This window comes from Mobula birostris, chromosome 14, assembly GCF_030028105.1.
Source record: "Mobula birostris isolate sMobBir1 chromosome 14, sMobBir1.hap1, whole genome shotgun sequence".
NCBI lineage: Eukaryota > Metazoa > Chordata > Chondrichthyes > Myliobatiformes > Myliobatidae > Mobula > Mobula birostris.
Window position 1 is genome coordinate 35525669 of NC_092383.1, and position 6779 is coordinate 35532447.

Below are 6779 nucleotides of genomic sequence, written 5' to 3' on the forward strand. Positions count from 1 at the left end.
GATGTACCATTGAGCAGACAGCAGATTATTGGGGCTTTATTTTAATTAGCCACCAAGGCCATTCCAGTAAGTGCAGGCTGGTGGAAACTCATCACTGATCACCTGCTCAGGGCAATCGTCAAAGAATTAGTTACTGCATCATTGGGGCCTGATCTGAATGTAGAATAGGGTGTAAGAAATAGACCATTCAACTGATCAAAGAATTCAATACTATCACAGTCATCCTTTTCCTCAGTGCTACTTTGCTGGACTAACCACAGATCACTTCCCTTCCTTAAAATCCAAAAGCATGTTAATCGCTGTTTTGAATATATTTCACAGCCCTCTTGGGTAGAGACTTCCAAAGATTTCCCACTCTCTGGGAGAAGAAATCAAGAACAAGTTCAAGTGCAAGTTTGTTGTCATCTAGCCATATACATCTACATAGAGAGCCAAAAGAAACACAATTCTTCTGGCAACACACATCAAAGTTGCTGGTGAACGCAGCAGGCCAGACAGCATCTATAGGAAGAGGTACAGTCAACGTTTTGGGCCGAGATCCTTCGTCAGGACTAACTGAAAGAAGAGCTAGTAAGAGATTTGGGAGAGGGAGGGGGAGGGGGAGATCCAAAATGATAGGAGAAGACAGGAGGGGGAGGGATGGAGCCAAGAGCTGGACAGGTGATTGGCAAAAGGGATATGAGAGGATCATGGGATGGGAGGCCTAGGGAGAGAGAAAGGGGGAAGGGGGAAGCCCAGAGGATGGGCAATAACGGATGGGGTACGAGGGGGAGGTAGAGCATTAACGGAAGTTAGAGAAGTCGATATTCATGCCATCAGGTTGGAGGCTACCCAGACGAAATATAAGGTGTTGTTCCTCCAATCTGAGTGTGGCTTCATCTTGACAGTAGAGGAGGCTGTGGATAGACATATCAGAAAGGGAATGGGACATGGAATTAAAATGTGTGGCCACTGGGAGATCCTGCTTTCTCTGGCGGACAGAGCGTAGATGTTCAGCAAAGCGGTCTCCCAGTCTGCGTCGGGTCTCGCCAATATATAGAAGGCCACATCGGGAGCACCGGACGCAGTGCATCACCCCAGCCGACTCACAGGTGAAGTGTCGCCTCACCTGGAAGGACTGTCTGGGGCCCTGCATGGTGGTGAGGGAGGAAGTGTAAGGGCATGTGTAGCACTTGTTCCACTTTGTGCCAGGAGGGAGATCGGTGGGGAGGGATGGGGGGGACGAATGGACAAGGGAGTCACGTAGGGAGCGATCCCTGCAGAAGGCGGGGAGGGGAGGGAAAGATGTGCTTAGTGGTGGGATCCTGTTAGAGGTGGTGGAAGTTACGGAGAATAATATGTTGGACCCGGAGTCTGGTGGGGTGGTAGGTGAGGACCAGGGGAGCCCTATTCCCAGTGGGGTGGCGGGAGGATGGAGTGAGAGCAGATGTGCGTGAATGGGAGAGATGCGTTTGACGTGTGTTGCTTGAAATTCCAGCATCTGCAGATTTCCTCGTGTTTACAATTCCTCTGGGGCCAGTTTGCAACACACAGCACATAATAGTTACGATGCAGCATAGACAGTCACTAAATAACATTAGGTCAAGCCCTTGAATGACGTAGCCTGAAAACTGACGGGTTGACGTAAAGTGCAAGGTGCATGTTTATGTAAGACAGTATAATGTTACTAGCAAGATTATTATAAAACAAGCAGACATATAAATATGCGAAACAGCGGCAATAAAAGATGAAAAATGACCGGTGCAGGATGAGAGAGTGTCTGTGAGTAGAGGAGTTGGGCGGGGGGGGGGGGGCACAGTTAGGCATTCAGCCAGGCCAGGGGTTTCCACATGCCACGGACCGCCGCTGTTAACCGAGGAGTAGGTGGACTCAAGCTGGGAACCCTTGGGTTAGGGCGTACAGCAGGCGGTTAAGAATTCTAACAGCCTGGGGGAAGAAGCATCTGCCTGACTGCAGGAGGTGAAGCAGATTTTGGGAAGGATGGGAGAGGTCTTTGACAATGTTGGACCCAGCACTTCCGATATATGTCTTGAATGGGGGTGGGAGGAGAAAGAGAGAGACCCCGATGATGTTCTCAGCAGGCCTTTCTCATTTCAGTTATGAATATTGGACCCATTATTCTGAGATTGTGACCCCCAGTTCTAGACTCTCCAGATGCATTATCTCTGCATCTACCTCTTAAGAACCTTAAGTTCCATTCTGAATCTCCCAGGTTGGTGCATTATAAAATGTAGCTGCCAAATTGGGATCGGAAAGGAGAGGGTATTTCCCACATGAGCCCACTCTATTTTAACTTCCCTGACACTGCAAGGATGCCAGCCAAAACCGTTTGTAACTGTTTCCTTCTCAGATACTCCGAGTATCTGAGAAGGAAACAGTTTTAATTAAAAAAACTCACAGCATTGTTCTTAACTTCCTGGTGGAATCCATGCGGTGGCAGGTGAGTGAAAATATCTACCTTTGCATTTGATCCGCAGGAAAAATCAGGATGGAAATTCTGAACAATAGTGAAAATTAAGCAAACATACCTGAAGATCTTGGAAATTGAAAATAAAACAGAAAATGCTGGAAACACTCAGCAAAAGCAGAACATGGAACAGTACAACAGAGTACAGGCCCTTCAGCCCATAACGTTGTGCCAACCTTTTAACCCCCTCCATAATCAAATTAATCCTTCCCTTCCTCATAGCCCATAACTGTTACGTTTTGTAGCTGCAAATCATCAGAGTAATCCAAAGGAAGACACATGAGTCCGAAATGTGGGTCTAACTTTGAGCTTACTTTAAGTGAGGCACACACAAATCACATGGTAAGTGTGATGACGTATGCAGTCCATGTATTTATACATATAACAAAGGACCCTACAGAAAATCCTGGCAATTCTGGACAATACCTCTCACCCTCTGCATGCCACCTTGGCTGGACAGAGGAGCACTTTTAGTAATAGACTAGAACAACTGCGCTACTCCAAAGAGCACTATATGAGGTCATTCTTGCCCTCGGCCATTAGGCTCTATAATGAGTTAACCCATGGCCAGGGAAGTGATGACCCCCCCTCCTGTTAGACTGTTTGTGGTAACTAATTTTTTTATTCTTTCTTACTTCTCTTCTAATATTTATATCTGTGCTCTTGTAATGCTACCGTGACACTGTAATTTCCTTTAGGATCAATGAAGTATCTATCTATCTATCTATAACCCGTAATATATTATTTAAATGAACAAGAAAGCTTAATCAACCAATACACGTACACTATTACTCACATATTATTGAAATATTAAATGCACAGCCCTCCATTTTCCTTTATTTATGTGTCTATCTAAGAGTCTGTAATGTAGCTGCCTCTAACACTACCCTGGCAGTGCATTCCAGGCTGACTCAGTCAAGTCAGGCTGTATTTTCTGTTTGTCTTTCCACACTTTCCACCATTTTCTGTTTTTATTTCTAAATGGAGAGTGTTTGGAGGTTGATGTTCAGTTAGTGCCCCGTTAGTTTCTTGTGCAGGGGAGGGGTTATTTTTGGGGGGTCGATGGTCCTGTTCTGTTTTGTGCCAGGGGAGGGGGGTTTGGGGGTGGGGCTGATGATTGGGATGCTGTTCTTTTTTGTATGTGGTGAAGGTGGGGCTGATGTAGCTCTCTAAATGACTTTCATGTTCTTTGTTTCATGGCTATCTGGAGAAATACAGGTTTTAGAGTTGGATATAGACACATGCTTTGATAATAAATGAACCTTTGATATTTTCATTCACTGAAGTTGGTTAACACATCAGACAAATTTAAAGCTATTAAAAAGGAAGCATTTTAGGGAAATCTGCACTCAAAGAACATGGTCTACACTGAGAAAAGCCGGGGCATGGGAGTCAAATAACTTCTGTGTCAGAAAGTGCAGCAAATCAGTTTCGGACTCTATCAGTACTTGCGAAGCAACATTAAGAAAAGCTGAGAGAACTTTATCTGGTTCCCTAATGCATTTCATGGAAGGAAATCTGCTGTCCTTATCCGATCTGGCCTATATGTGATTCAAGGCCAACTGCCTTCAAAATAGGCCCAGAAAATCATTCAGTTGTATCAGAACTGCTGTTTTGAATGGACTGCAATTACTAAAGAAAGTGGCTCACCTCCAGCTACACAATGACAATCTGAAACAAACACTTTCCAGGCCAATGATGCTCTTATCCTAGAAAAGAATAGATACCACAATGCTCAGCTGTCTCACACGTCTTCTGGGTCCTTCACTGGCATTCACTAACTCACTCCCATTCTTCTTGCAGGACAAGTTGGCACAAAACAAGAGGGAGATCACATGGCCAGGCTCTGGTCCAGAGTTCTAAATCCAAAGGATAATGGCATTTAAATCTCTGGTAGCAAAGTCAAGCAGTATTGAAGTCAGCAAGATGCTTGTTGTCTTTCCCTCTTTCTTTCTTTATACTTACTTAACACTCATGTAATCTGCAAAAGGACCTGGTGATGGATAATGCTGCCTTTGGGAAACTCAGTGGCACAGTTAGCAAAGCAGCTGCCTCATAGCTCCAGTGATCTGGAGTCGATCCTGCCCTTCAGTGTTGTCTATATGGACTATGTAGGGTTCTTTGGGTTACTCTGGTTTCCTCCCTCATTCCATGTGTGGGTTAGGAGCTTCATTGACGGCCGTAAGTTGTGTTGGTGAGGGGCAGAATCTGGGGAGAACAAAATGGGATTTGTGTAGGATTAGTGCAAATATTACTTGGTGGCCGGTGCAGGCGTGACTGGTTGGCTTTCATGTTGTATGATTCTGTGACTGTGATAACTGTTACTAATTATAATTGCTAACCCTTCTGTTATGTTTTGGAATTCCAGAAACTAATTGAAAGAAAATCACAGGAGCTGGGAAAATGTGTCCACTTAGTTTCCTCTTTAGTAAGATGCTCATGTATGATGTACTTTACCTGCTTCTTACAGATAACCCATAATAAATTATGTAAACAACAGTGCTTAATCAAACAATATAGTTACAAAATTACTCAAATACTAATGAAATATTAAATACACAACACTCCTCCTTGCTTAGCTATAAACAGAATGCATCTTAACTCAAATATGTAAAATATTGCTCTCTAGTCATTTGATATGCACAGTATATTATATAATACAACTACTATACAGACATCTACAGCATAGTAAAATTCAAATTGTCCCAATTAGGCCTAAAGATTTAATCGCTGTGAAAGATTTCTTACTCCTGTGGGCCAACGTCTTTCCTGATAAAGGGGATTACTCTGCTTGGCAGGTGAGACTTGTGGCTGTGAAACAATCTCGGGTTCTGGGCCTCCTCCGTGGTGGTTGTAGGAGTTGACTCTGGGACTGCAGAAGGTGGTTTTGACAGCTCTGTACACCTTTCTTCTCCAACAACTGACCCTGCTCTCTTCAATGGATCAATGTGTTGAATCCAGATGATATCAGACGCAATCTCTGCCGCGTGGGCGAGTTCTGTCCTCAATCTTTCCAAGTACCCACTTTCGATCACCTGTGTAGTCCCTCACCAGGACTGCTTGTCCCGGAGTGAAACATTAAAACCCCTTGTTTGAGGACCCCTCAATTTGCTTCAGCTGTTTGTTTGTCTTGCTTTCTCCTTCTGAGATTGGGTTTGAGAAGATCCAAGCGTGAGCGCAAAGGGGAACCCAGGAACAGCACAGCTGGTGAGTTGTTGGTTGTGAGTGTGTTGCATTATGATATGCAAGGACAGAGGGCAGAGCTCAAGATGATGGCACCTAACAGCGACTCCTTTGCTTGTATCTTCAGAAATACCTCTATTTCTATCTTTAATATCTCTTTTTTTCCTTTTTAGAGTTCTTTTGAAGACCCTGACCTGGAGTTACATGCTGACTTTGGTTCTTTGTGGAAATGGGACCCGCTCTCAGGGCCTCATGCCCAGCTGCTTCTCGATATACCAAGGACGCAGCCTGGAAGACTAGAGCGCCTTTGATGTGTCGGATTTTCGTGACTCTGGAGGCAGGCGGATTCAAGGTCGATACTACCGCCTGCTGCGTCATGGGAGTATACGGAAGATCAAACGCAGCGAGCTGGCTGCGGCTGTGTAGCCAGAGACCCGAGCTCTTTAGGCACAGACCTTGGAAAAAAAGGACGCAACTGACTTTTAACACCATAAATCGGTGAATTGTTTTGTTACGTCTCCCCTCTCGCAATGAAATGGGGACATCTCTTTTTCCCTTATTAGGGAGAGAGAGAGAGCCTGTGGTATGTTGAATACCAGGTGAATGAGTAGTCTTTGGGGTACTTTATTTGTGTCTTTATTGATGCTTTGCTGCATGCTTGAGTGCTCAGTGGAGGGTGCTGATACTTTTTTGCTGGTGGAGGTGGGGGGGGTTGTTGCTTTGCTGCTGCTTATGCGTTGGGGAGAGCTGTGGGGGGCTTTGGGATTCTAACATTTAACTGTCATTTATTCTCTGGGGCACTCCTCTGTTTTCGTGGATGTTTGCAAAGAAAAAGAATTTCAGGATGTGTATTGTATACCTTTCTCTGACATTAAATGTACCTATTGAAACCTATTGAAGAAGGAAATTGGTGAGCTTCTGATTCAGTGTTAGAGTAGTGTGTTCTGCTGATGTTGCTCACAGAGCCTCCTTTAGACCCTGGACAAACCCTTTTGTAGCTGGTGGTACCGTGCAGAAGTAATACGTCTTAGTCCATTCATTTTCAGAAATGACTGAAATTTGAGCTTGAGTTATCAACAAGATGGCGCTGGTGAACCATAGCAACGTTCTGTGGGCAACATTCGATACC